At 42.4% G+C, this 21,694-nt stretch overlaps 1 pseudogene; it reads left to right on the top strand.

The window, feature by feature from the left end:
* Positions 1 to 574: 574 nt before the first annotated feature.
* On the top strand, positions 575 to 20,705 carry LOC146577764 (carboxy-terminal kinesin 2-like; annotated as a pseudogene).
* The last annotated feature ends 989 nt before the right edge of the window (positions 20,706 to 21,694 follow it).

Raw genomic sequence — 21,694 nt, 5'->3', positions numbered from 1 at the left:
TCTTCAGCCCACTGAAATGTGCCAGCCTCTCATTTAGCAGTTCACTTATTTCTGTCAGCTCTCTTCGCTTCTTTGGGGAATAGTAGTACATCTTAAAGATGGATTTCAGTGTATCTTCAAATTTCACCAGGTACTCACAGCCTTTCACGCTATCCAGCACGGCTAGCTCTAGTTTGTGTGCCACACAGTGGATTGTTATGATGTGGGGTATCCTCTGTTTCAGTCTCCCAGCTACTCCTGTTTTCTCACCCATCATCACTGCAGCACCATCAAAATTTGCACACACTACTTTCTTTTTCCATGTGTCCTCTCTGATACCCATGGTGTTCACTGCTTCATCAATAGCCTCTAAAATACCTGCAGCATTTGCACTCTTGACTGGCTGACATTTGATCATGTATGTGGCTATGTCACCATTATCCCTCACATACCTGATGTGAACCAACTCCTGTTCTATTATACCAGTGTCTGTACTGCCATCTGCAAGAATGGATAAGAACCTGCTTTCTTGAATTTCCTTTTCAATCTGGTCTCTTGAAGTTTGTGCTATTGCTCCAATAAACTCTCTGCAAGCATGGTCATTGAGGTAAGTGGAACCAAGATCTAGGCCATTTGCTTTCTGAAGTTTGCAAAGACTGCTAAATTTTGCCAGTGGTAGTTCACTCTTTGCAACATAGTACGCAGTTCTAAACAGCTTTTTCAGGACTTCTTGTTGTGCTTGGTTTATTTTTAGTATGGTTTTTGCAATTGGTGTTTGTTCTGGGACAGATGCTGCAGACTGAGCACCAATGCATTTCTTGTGATGCAGAGATTTCTCATGAGTTCTGATGGGGTCTTTCCTAAAATTACTGGTCCCAGTAACAAAGGCGCTTGTCGACTCAGCAATAGAGGGAAACTCACGACACACCCGGCAGAACATCATGTTATTTACCTTGTCATATTCCAGCCTCAGAAATTCTTTTGTCCATGAATCCAAAAAACTGCGCTTTCTTTTTGCCTCGTAATCTGATTTATCATAACTTTTCCGCTTTGTGGTAGGCCTTTCTTTGCCTGTCCCTTCTTCATCCTGACCTGTCTTTTTTGGCTCAGCAGAACTAAAATACCTGCGTAAATCCATCTGTCTTTACACATGCCAGAGATTTTTTTTTTTTTTTTAATTCTCTGCGCAGTCAACCTCTAGCACGTTTAAGCTTGCTGCGGGAGATTTCACGTGCCACGTTTGAAGAGTAAGCTAGTGAGTGATGTTGTGTCCTGTCTGACTATACCATATTGCACCACTAGAGGGTGGTGTCGTGAAATAAGAGGAAAGTGCAGCCGGGAAATTGTAGAGTTAGAATATAGTTAAGACAGCTATCTGATAACTCGATATGTCTCCCTGTTACCTCTACGATGTAAAGTTATGTGCTGCATTCATTAACGAGCACTGTTCTTTGATGAGGACTGAGCTAATTACTCAGCTACATTTGCGAAAGAAAGCAAAGGCATTGTCATATATTTTTTACTTCCTATGATAGCCCAACGGGCAGGGCTGAGATAGATTTTGGTAGCCCGACTGGGAATATCACTAGCCCCGGGACGTCGGGCTAGCGATTTTGCGAGCCCTGATAAGGAATGTATAATGGTATATAAGCGGGTTAATTGCAGTGTTAGTGGTGCTGCACAGAAATGTTTTGGATGCTGAAATGCAGTAGAATTGGTTACAGATTTATTGTAAATAAGGACACTCATACAATGATTATTTTGTAAGTTTATTCTTGCGAGAGTGCAAGGTAACCAAAAGGGTTTGAGCTATGGACCTAATTGAATGTTTGTGTTGTTAAAAGAGAAATCTGTGTGTCTAAATGAAAAGAAAAGGACGTTGTTAAATTCTGTTAATAAACTAGACGAGGAAGAGCCTGCAGACCGAACGCAACTGATGTCTCCTGTCTCTGCATTTCTGTTAAAAAAAACAGTTTAAAAACAGACCCCATCGAAGGCCTGTAACACAGTCCCTCAGTCCCAGTATAGAGTCTTTGGTCCAGACTGGAACAACTGTGTGCCCAGTTTGAGCTCTCTTCAGTGCTGTGACCTGACAGACCCAGAGGGGCCATCACATCACATTTAGAAGCTCCCCTAATGGAGCCACAACACATGTCCAACACTTAGTCTGTCTTGTTGGACCAACTGGAAGAAATGATTCAAGGACTTAGTCACAGAACAGAGATTCAAATCTCCAAAATCCAACTGGCTGCATCAGGACATATAGTCTGAAACTCTGCACAGTTTCCTGTTTGAAGCTGCTTCCTGTTGGCTTCAGCTGTTTGGAGTTTCCATTTTCTAAACTTCTACATTCTGAACCTTCTTCAGCTCTGAACAGATGATGAAACACTGAATGATTTCAAGCTCACACTTTGTCTAATAAACTTACATCTTTCATTCTTTATACAGATTGAGGAGCTGTGGTTTGTCAGAGATCAGCTGTGATTGTCTGGCAGCAGCACTGAAGTCCAACCCCTCCCATCTGAGACAGCTGGACCTGTGGGGAAACAACCTGAAGGATCCAGATGTGAAGCAGCTGTCTGATCTTCAGCAGAGTCCAGACTACAGACTGGAGACTCTGGTGTAAGTAGAGTGATGGAGTGAGTGGGTGGTGCTGTCAGCAGTATTGTACTAAACACAGACAGTATGAAACAAAGATCCAGTGTTTCCTGTAAAGCTGCAGCTTCTCAGTGAAGCTGTGAGAGGAGAATGGTGACAGGCTTCAGGATTGGACACAAACACTTCCTGTTTCTGACCTTTATGGTCACCATAGTAACAGCTGACACGCTCTGATCAAACACTGTCAACAGCCAATCAGCTCTCTGAACAAAGCAGCACGCAGACCAATGACTGCATTCATTTCCAAGTTTAAAGCAGTGAAGAACACAGTCTGTAGGTGAGGAAGAATTTAGTGAGAGCAGATGTTTGGATGGAATTCCTCCAGTTAACAGCTGGAACCGTCCATCTGGATTGTTGGGCTTGTTGTTGGGGTTCCTACAGAGCTCAGAGTGGACACACCAAGGTTCTTCTAATGAATGAAAGTCCAAACTCAAACTAGGAGGGAAAAACATTTTCATCAACTTCAATAAAAATCCAAAGATTAGAAAAAGTGAAGCAACAATGAGTCCTAGTACAGTCCCAGCGCTGAAGTCCCTGCTGCTCTTTATACTGGATGTGCTGCATCACTGACTGACAGCTGATGAAGAGTCTCTGGAAACACTCGTTTATCTCCTCTGCTCTTCCTTCTTCTCTCTGCAGGTGGAGCTGGTGATGGTAAACAGGACGGTGTGTGTGCTGAGAGAGGAGGAGCTGTGTCCTGATGATCCAGAGAGGTTGAAGCAGCAGCAGCTTGTGTGTAGAGACGCTCTGACTGGGCCATGTTACTGGGAGGTGGAGAGGAGAGCTTCATCCAGCAGTGACTGACAGAGGAATGAGAAGAAGTGCAGATGACTGTCAGTGCTGCAGAGTGAACTGCTCTGAGAACAGCTCCACTGTCAGACACAATGTAGAGTCCAGCATCATCCCTGTGTGTCCCTCTGGATCTGACAGAGGATCATCAGTGTATCTGGACTGCTCTGCTGCTGCTCTGTCCTTCTACAGTCTCTGCACAGTCTCTGTCTGACTCTGGCTTCAGACCCTCCTGGATCAAACTCACCTGGAAAGACTTTCAAACATCACTCAATAGATTTGAATACAGAATATATTTGATATATACTGTAGATGTACTGTAGAGTTGCAGTTTGTCACTTGTAAATACAGTCTGTGAGCAGCTGTGAGCTGAAAGATCTTTCTAGAAACAGGAAATGTTTTCACTCTTCTGTTGCTTTTTCATATATTTCCACAACATTAATATTGATCCCACCTGTCTCACCTGTTTCATGCTTTTATACATAATAACAGGACACGTGTGATCTGAGCGCTGCTGTGGTTGCTGTGCTGCACGTCTTCATTTAGATAACAGAGACATCTAGTGGTTCAGAGGGAGAACTGCAGGAGGTGGAGCTGTGTTTTAGCATGGAAAACTTTTTATCTTTTAGGCGCAGATACAAATATGACAAGTATCAGTGTGAGATACAAAAGGTCACATCAGTCAGCAGAGGGAACAGTGATCACACAGCAATGTAAGAATAGAAACATAACAGTGAATCTGGACATGTATACAGATGGAAGCAAACAAACAGGATGTAACACTACATTAAAGCCACAAATGGGAAGAAAACAAACACAAAGGAAAATATATTTGATCTCAGGAATCCAAATCAGATGCTTTAGAGCAGGGGTTGGCAACCCTGGGCACGCGTGTCACATCTGCCACGTGAAGGGTTAACTGATGGCACGACCATAGCTGGACTGGCCATCGGGCATACTGATGGTGATTTTTCGTTTTTTATGGGCTGATGATGTTTTTTTTATTTTTTTGTAACGGTATAAACAATGAAAGATGGCGGATTGGCCGGATGCTGGTCGATGTGTAAAAATAAGTCAGTTGTTTGGTGGTGGCTTTGGCGGAGCTTCCACAGAGGCAGCAGGTGGATGAGGGAAAGGGGAGGCAGGAGGAGCAGAGACCCGAGGCGGCCGCCGGTCCGAGTGTCAGGTGAACTGAACTTCAGGTAAGAAGTTATGACCTGCAGTCTGTCTGGGTCAGATATAAACCAAGTTTAGGTGGAGTTTATTTTCCTTGTGCTGACTTTTTACAGTCAGTTATAATAACTCCCACTCAGAGGAGACCAGAGATCACATTAACATGTGTGTCTCTGTATTAAGAAACATGACATATTGGCCCAGTTTATTTTTCTTATCATTGTTGTGAGGAGACCATAAATAGCATTTGTATTTTCTGTTGTACAGTTCATTTGCTGTTATGGATAAAAAGTCTTTCTTTGTTTCAAAATAGCTGATAAATATTCGCTGATAGCTGCAAACATCTGCGCACAAATATAATCCTATGAAGTGGTTCTATATAGTGTGTAATTTATTGCTAATGCAATCATATGGCACATTGACTTCTGAGGAAATGTTAGATGCACTCATCATCAGAAAGGTTGCCGACCTAAACCAGGAGGTTTAGAGCATCATAGAGTTTTTGTGGTTTGTTTTCTTTAAGTCATTTCACAGATTTTCTCTATAATTTCAATTCCTTGAATAAAACAACAAACTTAGGGGATGATTTTGTAATCCGACTTTATGTATGAAAGATTTGACTAAACATAAAACAATCTTCCAACTCAGTCGTCATTCTTATCTTGTGAAATCAAACCAAATGTTCTGTTGTCTCTAAATCAGGGATTGATGAAATCTTTGGTTGCATCCATTTATGAACATGTTCTCATTCATATTAAATCGTAGTCTAAGTCCTTCTTTAGAGGGATAAATGTCATTCATTGTCTTCAAATGTGTTTCTGTTGTTTTGGGGGGAAGTTTGAAGTCCATTGTTCAAAGTCTGTTAATGAAACTTTATGAAGTTTATGTAGGATGTTTTTCCTATTTTGTATTTGTTTGAATTATGATGTATTTCTGACTCTTGCTGCCATGATGCCAGGTCTCTCTTGAAAACCACATTTTTAATCTCAATTAAATTTTCACCTGGAGAAATAAAGATGATAATAATAATTTTATCTTCAGGGAATCATTTCTCTGTAAAACAGCTTCTTCTGAAACTCTTGTTACATTTCTTGTTTATTGTTTGCTGGTTGTAGAAAAATGTCATCGTCTCTGTGTGAACTTAAACTCTACATGTGGTGTCAGCTATAAACGAGCTCTAGAGTCTAATAACGATGCTTTTATTATTGTCTGGTATCCAACCTAACCCTGGGCCTCTGGCTGAATGTGAAACACCAGCAGATGTTAAAAACTGTCTGGGTTACACGTGCATCACGTCGTGTGCTTCCTAACATGGATATGATTGGAATCTGGGCTGTTCAAGCGGTGCTGGTATCGTTGTTGTTTCTGAGACTTTCCAAATCTTTACTGGATAAAAACGTAGCAACTGATGGATTTAACATTTAGCACTCAGACTGTCCCAGAAAAGGCGGAGGTCTGGAAGTTTATGTGAAGCTCTGTCTTGCTGCTCAAGTCTTGTTCTCTCCATCTGCACCTCAGCCATTTGAAATCTTGGCCTTAACTATTGATCTGTTTGGAAATCAGACTGTTGTTGGCTGCTATCAGCCTCCACCTGCTTCCCCCAGCACATCACCGTCTCTGGTTCAACTTTTATCTGAGCTGCATTTTAATGACGTCTTTCAGATGGATGATTTTCATTGGGACTGGCTTTCTTCTGTGTCTGATGATTTTAAGGCACGCTGCTTGTTTTTAAAACTGACTCAAATTATTTAAAGCCTCACACGCCTTGATCCTAAACACCCAGATAAATCTGCTCTCATTGACCTTTTTTAACTAATATGCTGCGTAAGTTTTCCACATCTGCAGTTTTTGCCAACGACCTGAGTGATCACTGCATAGTTGGTGCTGTGAGAAACACTAAAATCTCACGCTCCGAGCCCGCATCAGTTTGAACTGGGGTCGTATTAAACAGGCTGACAATGTCAGTTTGGGAACATTTACAGGAGAGTTGTGTCTACTTTGTGGACAGACACGCCCCTTTTTGCCAGGTCAGGGTGAAAGGTCGGGACAGGCCTGGTTTGGTTCAGTACCGGCCGATCTCCTACATGAGAGAAACCAGGCCTGGGCAGGAAGTCTGGCTCTGATGCTGATTGGCTACGTTTTCATTAGCTGTGTAATCGGATTACTGCCTCCATCATCAAGATGTAACTATTTTTTACTTTAACGACTGACAGTCCAAACGACCGTAGGAGGTTTTGGCAAACTATAAAGTGTCTCTGCCAGCTGTGACTCCTCAGAGCTTCCTCCTCACTTAAATATCGACTCCACTCCTGTGTCAGACAAAACTGAAATGTTGCTTTAACAAACACTTTGTTGCTTCTTGCTCTTTGTTCAGCACAGTATCTGATGGTAAACCTCTTGCACACAACTCTGCTCGTAGTTCCTGCTTACTGATACCTTTTCCTTCACACCTGTCACAGTAGAAGAGGTTTGTAAGGCTTTGAACAGCCCCAACACCAGAAACTCGTCCTCACAATCGTTCTCCTTCCTTCTTGCACTTGGCTGCAAATATCATAGCTGAGCCAGTGTCTTATATTTTTAATCTTTCTCTACAACAGAAGAACACCACTATACTCTGTGTTCTCTGGTTAACTGGTCCTCATTGGTCTTACACAGGATGGTCCATTAGTATCATTTTATCTATCAATCTGTTTCTGGGTTACTGCCTCCTATTCATCAGAGTACATGTTAGGCAAACAGTTTAGTCACAGCCTGCAGTCTCAGGACATCATTACATCCACTGTTCCATCAGTTCATGCAGAGCTTGGGAAGAAGGCGTTCTCCTTTTCTGCTCCGTCTTCATGGAAAACATAACCGAAGGATTTAAGGCTCTCCGTTGATTTCACTTGCAGACTTCAAAAGACGTACACATGTTTTTGTGAAACCATCTCTGGGAACTTGTTCTCGTTTTTAATGTGACTGAGTACATTACACAAACTTTTCTCTTATTGTTGTAATTTTAATATGTGTGTCTGGAACAGGTCTCTCTTGTAAATGAGACATTGAGTCTCAATGAGCCGACCTGTATAAATAAAGCTTCAATTACAAAGTCCTTTGTATAAAAGCTCCTTCAGCTGCCAGTGGGACGTGCTGTGGCACTATCGGTTGCAGAGCCTTTATATTGTTAGTTAGAAACTACAAATATAATGGCTCACTGTATTTCAGAATCAGAGAAACTTTATTAATCCAGGAGGGAAACTGAGTTGTCATAGCAGCAAATATACAAGAAACAACAAGCACTCATATAAAGTGAGTGTAGAAACAGAGTTATGATAAATAAATATTCAGATAAATAATATCAATATATAATATAAATAATCTATAATCCAGTTTTGAGTTCCCTCCCCAGACACCTTAACGCCCACTCACATCCTGGGCCATCTGACCTCAGGAAATCACATGATAGGGTGGGGCCAGGTTTCACAATGAGCTCACCCGAAACCCTGGCTGATTAGGACCCCCACCCGCTTTCACACCTTGGCTCATGTGATTACGTAGAGGATCATCAGGGGGTCCTTTGTCCCTCTTTGGGGGGAAACTCCCACTGGGTTTAAATCTGGGACTCCCCACCAACTGACCCTTAGAACTGAAGAAGCTTCTCAGATGAGAGGTGAAACGTCTTCAAGCAACTCAAAGAAGTCCAGACGCTTTTCTTTGCAAGCTCCTTAGTCTACAATGACCTGGATGACTGAGAACCGTCACAGACAACTCAGTCCCATATTTTAGGTTATTCTGAATAAATCGTTCATGCCCTCTCTTTGGAAAGAAGCTGTTGTGGTTCCTGGTCCTAAATCTAGTCGTCCAAAAGTTCTAAACGACTTCAGGCCTGCTGCCCTCACCTCAGTCTTTGAAAAAATCATCAGAAATGTGATTATGGAAGACACTGAACTTCAGCTTGATTCAATGCAGATTGCACATAAGCCCAATAGAGGAGTGGAGGACGTGCTTTTGATTCTACTTCACCTGATTGTCAAACATGTAGAGAGTAAAGGACTTCAGTTCATCGATTTCTCTGCTTCTTTCAATAACACAGCCCCAGATTTGAATCAAAAGACTTTTAGAACAGTTTGAAATCCGGACAAACCTGAGCAAGTGCAGTCATATAAATATCTTGATGACAAATGCTATTATTTTTCTGTAAAGCAAATTGACCTAAAAGTAAAGTAACCTTGATATGTCAGGATGTAGATGTCCCACCCAACAACGTCACCCAGCCCTGAAACATCGGTACTGTTCAAGGCAGCATTGCTGTCCACACGTCCATCAGAGTGTTTCTTTGGACTTCATGGTGTTGCTGCTCCCAGTATTCTCTGAGACAACCTCTGAGGCCGTCACAGAGCAGCTGTATTTGTACTGACATTACATTACACACAGGTGCACTCTATTTAGTCATTAGCACTCATCAGGCAATGTCTATGGGCAACTGACTGCACTCAGACCAAAGGGGGCTGAATAATAATGCACATAACAATTCTCTTCACTCTGCTGACAAGAGATTCAACCCCCACTATGAGCACCTTCTAAAGAGCACCATTGAAAGTATCCTCACCAACTGCATCACTGTGTGGTATGACTCCTGCACTGGGTCCTGCAGGAAAAATATGACAACGGGTAGTGAGAGCAGTGGAGAGGATTGCAGGGTCCTCTCTTGCCTCCCTCCCCAGGAGATCTACTGTGCCTGCCTCATTCGAAAGGTCCTCTTCATTACAGGTGACTCCACTCATCTCTTCAACAGCGTCTTCAGTTTGCTGCCATCAGGAAGGATACTGAAGAGACCTTTTGACCTTTACATTTTCGTTAATATCTTTAAAACAGAAGCAGCAGAAACGAGAATTTTAGCAGCACAAACCAGCACAAGCGTAGCACAGTTGATTGACACCAGTTTTGTTTGATTTAATTAATGTGGGGGGGCTGGTTGACCTCTGGGGACCTCTAGAAATTTTCTTGAATATCTTTAAAATGATAGCAGCACAAACAAAAATTTTTACAGCACAAACGTAGCATAAACGTTTGATACCACTTTTGTTGGATTTGAAGAAGGTGGGGGGTCGCGGGAAAAACCAGCAAAAGAACTCGAGCAGCCGGGCTATGTAAAAGGTGTAGGGGGGCATGTTTGCGGTCACGTCCAGCGGGTGTGTGGGCTGTTTGAGTCATCTGTTACCAGGCAAACTCCAATGCAGCAGGCTGCTGAACACACACAGGCCTCCTGCATCCTCCTCTTCAGCTCTGCTTGCCCGATATCGTGACCTAAGCAGGGTCGGTCCTGGTCAGTACTTGGATGGGAGACCGCCTGGGAAAACCAGGTGCTGTTAGCTTTTGCACTTCCACACACAAACTGCAGAGGGCACTTCTGCTCCTGCTTGTGCTTAGAGGCATGAGAAGTTAACATTTATGGGTGATAAAATCCTTTTTCTATATTTTTAACATGAGAATATCAGTTTTCCATCTTGTGTTCCAGAGTAATCGGACAAAAGACAAACGTAGAACAAGGAAAAAAGAGGCCAAGTGTCTCACCTATAAAACAAAATGACTGTTTTCTGAATAGTCTCACACAGATAAACATTTGCAGGGAATACCTTTTCCTTCAAAACAAACGTCACAGACTGTGTTTTTCTTTACTGATTGTATTTGAGTAGAAACTCAGATTAAAATGGCATCAGTGCTCATAAAATGATTTAACTGTAAAAGTAGGTGTAGTGGATCACTTTGCATAGATCTAGATAAAAGTGCTGTAAGCAAAGACTACAGTGGTCATTGAGCAGCTGTTCCTATAATGTGAATCTGGGATAAAGGCACAGATTATTTGTTTGCCTTTGTTTCCTGGTTCTTTCTTTCTTATCCAAATGGAAAAAGAGAGCATAAAAGTACTGTTTACAAGCAGCTTATCTATCTCATTGTGCCCACTATCATAAAATCTTGGTTGACTGAGCACTGAGCCATCTACCACTCGAAATTGAACCTGTGTGGGACAACAACAAAGTCCAGTATACTAAGTTTCAGTAATGTGCAGTTTTTTCTGTGGAAGATGTAAATCTAAATAGATGTCCTATTGTATGCATAATATACCACTGAACTTTATAAAACAACTTCTAAAAGCAAATTTCGATTTATTTTAGATTTTCTCAAATCCAAACAGTGCTAAAAGCATGCACACAGTCAAATATTTTTCATACGAGGTGCTGAAGGTTCTGCAATGTTCTGTCAGTGCGCCCCAGGGCAGCTGTGGCTACAATGTAGCTGCCATCACCAGTGTGTGAATGTGTGAATGATGTATCTGTGGCTTTTTGTCACACTTGGAAACCACGGTGTTGTGCAGCTATTTGCCTTGTTGCAGGGTTTTTAAAAAACTGCAGTTTTGATTTTAGTGAAAGACACCGTCTCATGACTCATTGAGTGCCGCGACTGACAAGCCAATCCGTGGCCTGCAGTCTGACGATGTCACATTTCCTGACTGCTTGGAACCCCGACTAAGTCGTCCTGTAGCCCACATCATAATGTTTCCATCTCTCTGCTTGACTGCGGGGATGCTATTTTTTGCATCACACTCCTATTTCAAAAGGTCAGTTAAAGCCACATAATTGGAATTTGGTTTCATCTCCCCACAGCACTTTCTCCAAAGTCTTCCCTGAATCATTTAGATGTTCACTGGCACTTGAGATGGGCCTATACATGTTTCTCCTTGAACAGGTAGCTACCCTATGTTAGCCTAGCTTTCTATCACTGATGCTCTGTGTGTATTGTTATGGTTCAAAATATGGGGATGGAGACAAGAGAAAAAAACCACAATAACAACACTGGTCCGGCCGGGTTAAGTCAAACGATGATTTTAATGATCACACGCGTGGGAGATGGACACTGATGCAGACAGCCTCAGATCTCAAAATGGTGGAGCATTGCTCAAACTCTTATAGCCTCTGGTTCTCCCACCTTATCATAAAAGCCTAAACATTCACATGCTTTTCTCTCACACGGCGCCTAAGCTACGACCTTGGCTCCCCGTTTATCTGCTCCTGCTGAGTTGGGGCAGAAAACTCCAGCATGCTCTGTTCTCTTCTAATCAGACAAATAAGGCGATGGCTTTCTGCAGCAGTATTATGCATCATAAAACAATATCATTCATCCACAATAAATCAGCAGTCTAATGTAATGCAAATCAGTTTAACTAATGCAATAGTTGTCAGCTTCTTCTAATTCAGGAGAATAATGCAAACTAAAACTACATAATAATTCACAATCTTTAGTTAGGGGTATAACATGGCATAAAATAATATTATAATCTAACAGTATGCTGCTGCCTCTCTCTCATGTTACTTAAAAAATTAACCCCACAGCTTCAATAACCGTATCTAAAAATCTCTCAGTGAAAGTTACGGTTGTAGGTTTGGAAACATTTTGGGGTAGCCAGTGTTAAATAGAGACAGGGCCACATTCTTTATCTAGTCATTGTAATGAAAGAAGCACATTAAAAACTATATGAGAGTTTGCTTTTAACAAGCATGTAATGACTCTACTTAGTTTAGGTAGTCTTAGGGAGTCAAACTGAAAGTAGCATTTTGTGGATGTTTTCCCTGCTGCCCGATCCCATCAGTCTCTTAAAGCATCATTTTTATGCGCCCTGGTGTGACAGTGGTTTCATGGCGCTACAGGTTACCTGAGCACATCAGGTATATTACGGTTGAAAACCAGTGCCCGGCCTTCCAGTGGGTGTTCGACCCCTCGTGCACAGCTCAGGAGTCTAAACGACCCAGCAGTTATGGACATGTGTGTTTTTGGTGTGCTGTCCCTCGTTCTCCCTGCTTGCAGGTATATCTGTGTTTGTGTGTGGATGCCGGAGTTTCTGAGAGCACCTGTTTACAGGCACCTTCAGGCCTGGTGGGTGTGGCCCTGCCAGGTGGTTGGCCACCAGGGACGTGCAGAGAGGTTTAAAGGGGCGGGTGCTCAAAGTTAAAAAGGGGCACATTGAACCAGGCTGAATAACAACAACACACATTCATCAAGAATCTAATATGGGAAGGGCAGGGCTGTGTTGATCTGAGACTGTAGACATTAAAAAGTCCACAGGAGAGATGGTAGCTGATTAAACAAGGGTCATGAGATAATAACAAAATGCAAAGATTGGTGACAGCGCTTGGAACCATAAGGCAACAAAAAACTGTGAGAAATAATTTAGGCTCTGCCTGTGAATCACTCTTTGCTTCTCTTCTTCCTTCCTTCCCATCATTTCATATATCACTCTCCACTTGCTGTCTATGTGAGAACAAGGCACAACTTGCTATTGCAATAAACTTTAATCTAATTATCCACACCTAACAACTCCTGCACTTAATCTATAATAAAATGATGACAGAAAAATGTTATAGCCCTGCCTTTAGTAGCCTCACACAGCTCCTGCTGTTTCCTCCTCATGTCCTTACCAGCCATGTCTGCACAATGTTATATCATGAGTAATATTTTTTTAAATCCAGCTAAATAAAACACACACATGCACACACAGTGACATTTTAGACCTTCTTCAGAATACTGTATATACTATGGGCATCGCACTGATCCAGAATCCTTACATTATTATTTATTACTAGAGCTACAATAATAAAGCAATGAGGAGGGGGAAGTAATAAATATGAAATAATGTATTTAGCTGGAGGAGGTGGCTGGGGAGAGGGAGGTCTGGGCCTCTTTGCTTAGGCTGCTGCCCCCGCGACCCGGCCTCGGATAAAGCGGATGAAGATGGATGGATGGATAATGTGTTTATGATGATTCCATTTGTTTCACTATCCACTCTGTGCAGGGCAAAGCTTATTACATTTTTAAACTGTAGAGATACAATCATTTTACTGCTGTAAAATCCAAATTTTGTCTTAATTAAAATATAAATCTAATATAATCTGCTTCTTAATGTATGTTCTTTAAAATACAGCGTGTTTTTAATATATTATAATTATTATGTGGACATGCATATTAGATGGTTTTTTAGTGAAATATAATCCCTCCAGAAAGGCAGGAAAAGCCCGGAAACTTACTTTAAAACTAAATATGTTCCTAAAACGGTGACAGAGCTACAGACCCATGACAGCCTTACACAGGTAGCCAGCAGCTATGACCAGCACTACTTGTGCAGTTAATAAAAGGACAGGTAATGTTTGTCGCGCTGTTGCACACACAGCACGCTCGTTTGTTTCAGTTCGTCAGTTGCAACAAGACAACTTACCAACGTGTACGTAATAAGCTGATACTCCTGTGTGCTACACACTACAGTGTACGCTGTACACCTACTTACTGGTTGTGTCGCATCAATCTGTGTCTCTGAGTTAACTTGTGTTTCTCCTACAGCTCCGGACTGCTAAAAATGCGCGTGCTCTTTGTGAGCTCGTTCCCGGCTCGTAACCAGCGCGTTCTGCCGTCAAGGGCGATCATTGGTTAAATGTGATCATGTGACTGATGCAAGCCAGATCCTTTCATTTAGCAAAACTGTGATTAATAGTTAAATATTATTGTTGAGGAGCACAGACAGGACTCCGCACGCACACACACATAAAAAAATAAATAAATAAAATTTTTTTTTTAAAAGTTGCCTCAACAAAAGGGCACTTTGGGCAAACATCAGGAAAGGGGCGGGTGCTCAAGCCCCTCTAGCCCCCCCCCCCTCTGCACGTGCCTGTTGGCCACACTTGAAGACCATCACACAGCTGATCAAGCCTTGTCGGAGGAGCTACTTGAGAATGCGGTGGCGCTCTCTCTGACGCTGGATCATTGCGTGACTTCATGTTAGTCTCTCGGCCAGTCAGTACGGATAGTCTGCCGCATTGTATGTGTCTTACGGCTGCCTGTTTGTTATCTCCCCAGGAGAAGCGTGGAGACGAGAGGGCAGCGAGCACGGGGTGCTCAGACACTGAGGAGCGGAGACAAGAAACACTAGCACTGGGAAGAGGACATTTCACGGGAGTCGGGAACGCACTGCGGATTTATTGTTATTTTCCATTCACTGTAAATAAACGCACTGCTTGCATTCAGAGCTCCGTGCCTGGCTCCTCCTTCCTCACATCCCCACGGTTGACGCTGGCCAACCGTGACAAATAGCTTTTCTTAGATTCATTATTAGTTCAACATTGACAAATAGTAGTTGACTAATATCAGGAGCCAAAAAGAAAACAAAAAACAAACTAAATAAATATTTCAGACGCTGAAAATAAATTATTACGGTTGTTTAAATTTGCTGTCAGCAAGTTAGGTCTAATGCATGTAGTCAATCTAATGAATCAATATTACATGTAAAAAGTACAGAACTGAAAATGAAACTAAAATATAACGGTAAATGAACTGGTTCTTGTATAAAACCTTTCTACTCTCTACAACTTGCCTCATTCATGCACTCACTTTTTTCTATGCTTTTTCTCTGTAAGTGCTTTCTATCTAACACTAATACGCATTCATCCTCCCGATGGATGCATCGGAGAGCAACTTGGGGTTAGCGTCTTGCCCAAGGATATTTGGCATGCAGGCTGGAGCAGGCGGGGATTGAACCAGCAACTTTCTGATTAGTAGGTTTCCTGCTCTACCTGAGCTACAGACACCCCAATTTGTGGTGCTCTGGAAACAACACGTTCTCATCCCAACAGGTAACGATGCTATGTGACAAATCATCGGTATGTGTAAATGTGTTTTTTGTTCTAATCATGAATCGCTTTGTAAAACAAGACCTGATAGGGTTAAGGTTAAAGTTATGGTTAGAGTTAATGTTAGGGATAGGGCTGGAATGGACGGCTGGAGCCTCTCCTCCAAGTGTGTGTTACTGCCGCCATCAGCATTCTGTTGTATTCTGTTGTCTGCTTTTCTCTGTAAGCGCTTCGAGCCTGTACTTTTTTGCTTTAGCTGAGTAATGAAGTTGAATCAGTACTTTAACTTTCACTGGAACAATAGTATTTTTACTTCTACTTAAGTGGAGAATGTCTGATCTTTTGCCAACTCTGGCTGTCTCTCAGTCTTGGAATACCCACTTGTTGTCCAGCGGTGTCCTGGGAATATGGGAACTAGACAGACTGGGGAAACAATGGGAGGAGACACAAAGATGGAATCACTTTTACCATCTTTTATGTATTTGCTGGTCGTCTTATTTCTTCTATTTTGCAAGCACAGTGTTGCAATCATTGTCTTTGTGGTACAATGACACAGGTAGAATGCAGGTGTTTTCATGTAACACGATGCCAGAAAGATGAGTAATGTGTTTTGAAGAGAAGATAAAACATCATGTTTGAACAAAGATAAGCAGCAGACACGTCTGTGTGTGAGTTGTTCAGGTTCAGTAAGAAGGTAATATGTCTGCAGAATTTGTAATTCTTATGAAGATATTGCTTGTACAATAAATAAAATCCCTTTAACTTCTTCTGGAGAGTGTCTTTATATATTTAGTCATTTTGGGGCGATCCTTTATTTAGTAGTAACTCTAGTCGGGGATATATATCAGAGTTTACTTTCAGATATGAGCATTGTGTTTCCTGTGGATGAATGAATGAATTATTTATTTATGTAATTTTTGAAAGACTGGCTCATGTAAAATCTCTGAAAGTATGACAAAGCTCTCCTGTTACACTTTATGGACACCTGAGCGTCACCATGAGGGCCTGTCTTTATTCACTTTATTCACTGAAATCCACTTTTATAATGAATTCACAGTAATCACTGACACCTTCAGAGCATTACATTCATTAAAGACGTCTTCTACACCTACTCTTCCAGACGACCGACACATGCTTCAACCACTGCAGGTTAACCAGCCACTCATCAGTAAAGCAAAAACTAAATGTAAATGTCCTCATGTGGAAAAGACTGAAACACAACTCCCATATATCACTAATGTAACAGATCCATTTAGGGAGAGTGAGAACACTAGGCTGGATGTGTTTTAATGCAGGAACATTCATCATGTCTTCAGTTCAACAAATCATTTACATTGAATATGTGAGCTGGATGGTTACACGACACAATGTGATTGTCAACAATAACTGCAATGAACGCTGGTTTGAGGGCGGAGTCAAGGAGGCCATTTACGTGAAAAGGGAAAGACCCTCTCTGAATCAAGGAGGGGGCCTAAGGGTACATCTGTCACCATCTTACAATGCTGTGATTGCAGCCGTTCTCCAACTCTCTGTGAATGGTACTCAGGACCATTGATCAGTGGTTGTTGATCAATGGTCATGAGAATTTGCATAATCATGATTAAGGAACTGACCTCCCAGCCCATTGTTCCTTCAGTCGGCTGGTTTCTCTGACTGAAAACGCTACGTCCAGAAGAACAGAATCAACTTTTGGAGATTTACTTCCCTGATGATTGAGCACGCATCAAGACCTTTTAATCAGGCCAACAAATATCTTGTACTCAATTTTAGCAGCAGCCATTGTGACACTGATGATAAAACTTGTGTAAAAGTGCGAAGCTGTAAAAAAGTAATTATAAAAAAGCGTTTTTGTAGCTGAATGTTACTGGATAGCTGTTTCATCTGTAACACATCAAAATAATCTGCTAAGGTTTAATAGGCTATAAGGAACACACTCACTTCCTGAGCCCTGGGCAATAAGAGACGTTTTGTGTTTTATAATTTATTGATATGTTTGATCCTTTCTGAGCTGCGTTAATGAAGCAGTCATTAGAGCACCATGTCCGCTAGAATAGTTCTGTAGTTTGATGCTTGAGTCGTTGCAGACTTGTTGAAACTCCCTCACCCGTCAAAGCAGCGTCTTTGTTATTCGAGTCCAGCAGATGGCAGTGTTTCACTGTCTGACGGCTGTCTGAAGCTTCAGCTGGATTATCCGTTTTCATGTTTGATTAGAGGTTTGTGTGTGTGTGTGTGTGTGTGTGTGTGTGGGTTTTTAGCCACGAGTTGTCCACGATAAAGCATATTGAATGGCCTGTCTAATATTGTTAGAATTCTCCTTTGGGTTAGTTTCATTACTCAATCGGGACATTTATTTGGAAAAAGAAAAAAAGAGGGAAAAAAAAAGAAAAGAATTAAAAATAAATAAATCCTCATAGTTTACATTTACAAATATCAATACTGAATGTTACGTCCCTCTGCAGCTTCTAATCGTCTCAGTGTTTTCAGCTGGTGCTAATTGGCCACACCTAGTCAGGTGTGGATAAAAGCATACCTGAGGCAAGCTTCCCGGCAGTGCACTAGTCTTTGCCTTGGTGGCACCAGCCATTTTAGCCAACCTGGTTTTCCATTTTAGGATGAAACCTCTTCTCACCCACACTCTGCTATTCATCTCTGTTTTTATGTTGCGGCTTTTGAGCCGGGTCGTAACACTGAAGATTACAAAGATCAACATTAAGACCAGTCTGTGCATTCAAAGCAGTGACAGAAAAGAGTGTGGGGCATTAACCCCCACTCACTTCACAGTTCACGTTCACAGCGAGCTTCGTCGAAATTTACAATGAGACCCTGAGGGACCTTGTGTTCACCGGCAAGTCCAGCAAGAGACCTGAGCATGAGATCCGCAAGACAGCCAGCAACGAATTGACAATCACTAATCTCACCTATGAGCGGGTCTCCAATGAGGATCAGGTACAGCAGACAGACATCTGTAGCTCAGAACAAATTAATTTCAAATCTGCTGACAAATTGTTACCAAACTTTGAAAATACATCAAACTTTATCGATGCTCTATGTTTTAAAACGTTCCCTCGTCCTCTCAGGTTCTCCGTCTGATTGCTTTGGCCAATCAGAATCGCTCCACTGCCCAGACAGCCCAGAATGACCGCTCGTCTCGCTCCCACTCAGTCTTCCAGCTGGATATTGAGGGAGTTAATGCCGGCAGGGATGTCAAGTGCAAATGTATCACACTGGAAGTACCAGCATCAGGAATGTGGTTTCTTCTTTTTGGATCTATAATATTTAGTCTGGTTAGTTATTGTTACTGTAACCAGTGCAAAATCTGCTCTGATGACTCAACGTTAATGTTTGAGCCCCTGAGCGCTAAAAGAAGTGTTTTGTAAAGTATTAAAACTACCTTTAATGGAAGGAAAAACGGATCACTGCTTCCTATAAGAGTTGGTTTTCTCTGTGTGTGTAGCCACTCTGTGCCTGGTGGACTTGGCTGGCAGTGAGCGAATGGTGAAGAGCCAGTCTCAGGGTGACCGTTTCAAAGAGATGACCGCCATCAACAGCTCACTGTCCAACCTGGGCGTCGTTATCGCCGCTCTGGCCAAAAAGGTCTGCAGCTGCAGTTTCTGTAGTCTTAGATGTCACACCTGCTTTCTTTACATTTACAGTATTAATGATTTTTTTGGCCTTTGTGTTCCAGGAGACTTGCGTAGCTTACAGGAACTCGAAGCTCACGTACCTCCTTCAGGGATGTTTGGGGGGGAAACGGCAAAACGTGAGTTTGTTGACATCACAAATCTTTATAATGACGACACATAAAACTGAAGGAATTTATCCCCAAAAAATATTTAACAGCGTTTGATCTCATCACTTCAGATTGTGACTGTTTATTCTTTGGCACTAATTTTGGATGTCTTTATTTGCAGCTTGATGTTTGTTAACATTGCTCCGGAGCCCGACAGCTTTGGGGAAACTCTGAACTCATTGAGGTTTGCCAGCAAGGTCAGTGCAGTCTTGTTTCCAGTGTTCATTGGACAGAGTACATTAATGATGTCCTTACATCAGCTGTTTATGGTAAACCAAAGCCATACTCCATATCCATTTTAATACCTTGGTGTGTAATTCACACTCACATTTTGTCTGAAGAGTAGGGATGTTCCTGGCGTCTTATTTACTAGTCGACTAATCGAGGGGGAAATAATTAGACTAACCAACTAATGTAAAACTAAGGAACATTCAGATATTGAGTTGATTTTCAGAACTGATTAATAGAAACTGTCAAACTAGACGCAGAGGTATCTTAAACCATTTATCACATTCTGTTAAATACAAATGAAAATGCGTTACTACAAAAGATGTTCTATTAAAATATGACAATCATTTGAGAATCTAAAAGTACGTCTAAGTGTGGCGAGAATGATTCAGGTAATACATTATACAGCCGTTTTCTAGTCAGGTTGTGGGGGCAGCAGGAAGGACTACTCCTGACCACAGCTGATAGATGTAAACTGGCTAGCATGACCAAGGATGCTGGGGCCTCCTACTGGTAGGACGTGCCCAGCTGGAACAGCCTCCTGGCCAAGGTGGCTGTCACCTTTTGATGTGAAGGAGTAGTGACTCTACTCTGAGCCCCTCCCCCATTGACTTAACTGCTCTCCTAAAGGAGAGGTTTTCCACCTCTCAGGAAACTAATTTCCTCTGCGTGTATCTGCGATCTCAGTGTTAACAAGAAGATCAGGGTAGATTAATAGATTTATGGCGTTTCTCAACAACAGCGCACCATCTGGTGGTAGATCGCTGCCTAACATTTAGAACACAATGTACCAGCATTGGGCATCAATTAAAATGTTAACAATTAGATTGAACGACTGGTAAGTCTGATACAGACTAGTGACAATTAGTCGACTAGTCACATAAATCCCTGATAGAGCCCACAGAAGTGGCCTGCACCATGTGCGTGGCTTGCTTTGCAGTTTAACCCTCAGTAGGACCTACAGCCATTTTTCATCCCCAGCGTTTTTTAATATTAGGCCATTTTCACTGTGTTGAATAGAATATAGCCAAACCTTCCGACCCTTTTTTTTTTCTTTTTTCTTTAGAATTGCAGTCTCCATTTATTAGATTAGCTTAAAGTGGCTAAGCTACAAACCGCCATCCACATGAGGTCCTAGAGCCATAAATCGCCCCATTGAAACCCATTATAAACGCTATTTTTCACTGCAGAATTATTACCATTAACGTATGGGTGATGGCTTCTGTTTCGGTTCCGTGTTGGACAAGGGGCCTTAGAATTGTAATTTTTTTTATTTGGCCACCGGGTGGCGCCCTTGTTCCGCATGTGACGCCTGCTGGAACATAGACCTTTTCCAGCGGGCTGCTCGAGACATACACCCGGGAAAGGCAGACTCATTCCCCGAGTGCAGCAGCAGCTTGGCCCGCTGCTCGTTCGGGACCATTTTCTGCCCTTAGGGCTGTTAGAGGGTGCATTTTGACCTTTATATTTAAAAATAAATAAAATAAAGGTCTCTCTGCCTAAAAGAAAAAAAATTTGTGTCTGTCTCATTCTAAGTTTAGATAAAAGCCTTCCCTCTTTGAAGTACACCCTGCAATGCAAACAAATCTAACATGAAAACAAGAATAAAAAACAAATTAGACTTTATTTTGTCGCCAACCTCAGCTTGTTTATGCAGGTGCAGGCAGGAGAGGTTATAAGAATAAGCCGTAGCGCGGGAGTAGGCATTTTCACGATGGCACGGTACCGAGGAAGTAGTGGACATCCTGATGCGCTCTGACAGCGAGGATCTCTCCTCTTCATCTGCCGAGAGTGACTCTGATTCCGGGGGTGACACGGATGATTCGTCTCTCGACACTGATCACCAGGAGTCGTCCTCTGATTTTTCTTCTGAAGATGAGAACGAGGGGAGGACGCCGGAGGAAGCAGCGGCGTGGACCTCCAAAGATGGGAAGAAATGGTCCGCAACAAACGCCGAGACGCTGCGCTACGTCGCAGCACCCACGGGGCTTATTCCGGGACCGACCCACTACGCCGTAGCCCGAATTACGGACCCACTCTCCAGCTTCAGGTTGTACATAACTGATGGGATTATACAGCATATAGTTGCAATGACAAACCTTCAGGGCAGACGCTACATCTCATTCTGGAGAGATTTAGATAGCAACGAAATGCTCGCTTATGTGGGGCTGCTAATTTTGTCCAGTGTATACCGGTCAAAGCACGAGGCCATCGCCAGCCTTTGGAGTGAGAAAACGGGAAGGAAGATTTTCCGTGCCTCAGTGGCTGAGAAAAGATTTTGTCACATAACCAGAGCGCTCCGATTTGATGACAAACTCACCCGACCTGCACGACGTGCGGACAAATTGGCTCCCATTCGGCAGATATGGGACATGTGGGCACACCGCCTGGGGATGTTGTTTAGTCCAGACCGGGACCTTACGGT

The sequence above is a fragment of the Mchenga conophoros genome, linkage group LG3, assembly GCF_057382185.1.
Source record: "Mchenga conophoros isolate Kocher_MC1m ecotype Shallow Benthic linkage group LG3, M_conophoros_male_GT1.1, whole genome shotgun sequence".
NCBI lineage: Eukaryota > Metazoa > Chordata > Actinopteri > Cichliformes > Cichlidae > Mchenga > Mchenga conophoros.
Note: the sequence above shows the minus strand (reverse complement) of the source record. Positions and strands in the feature narration are given on the sequence as shown.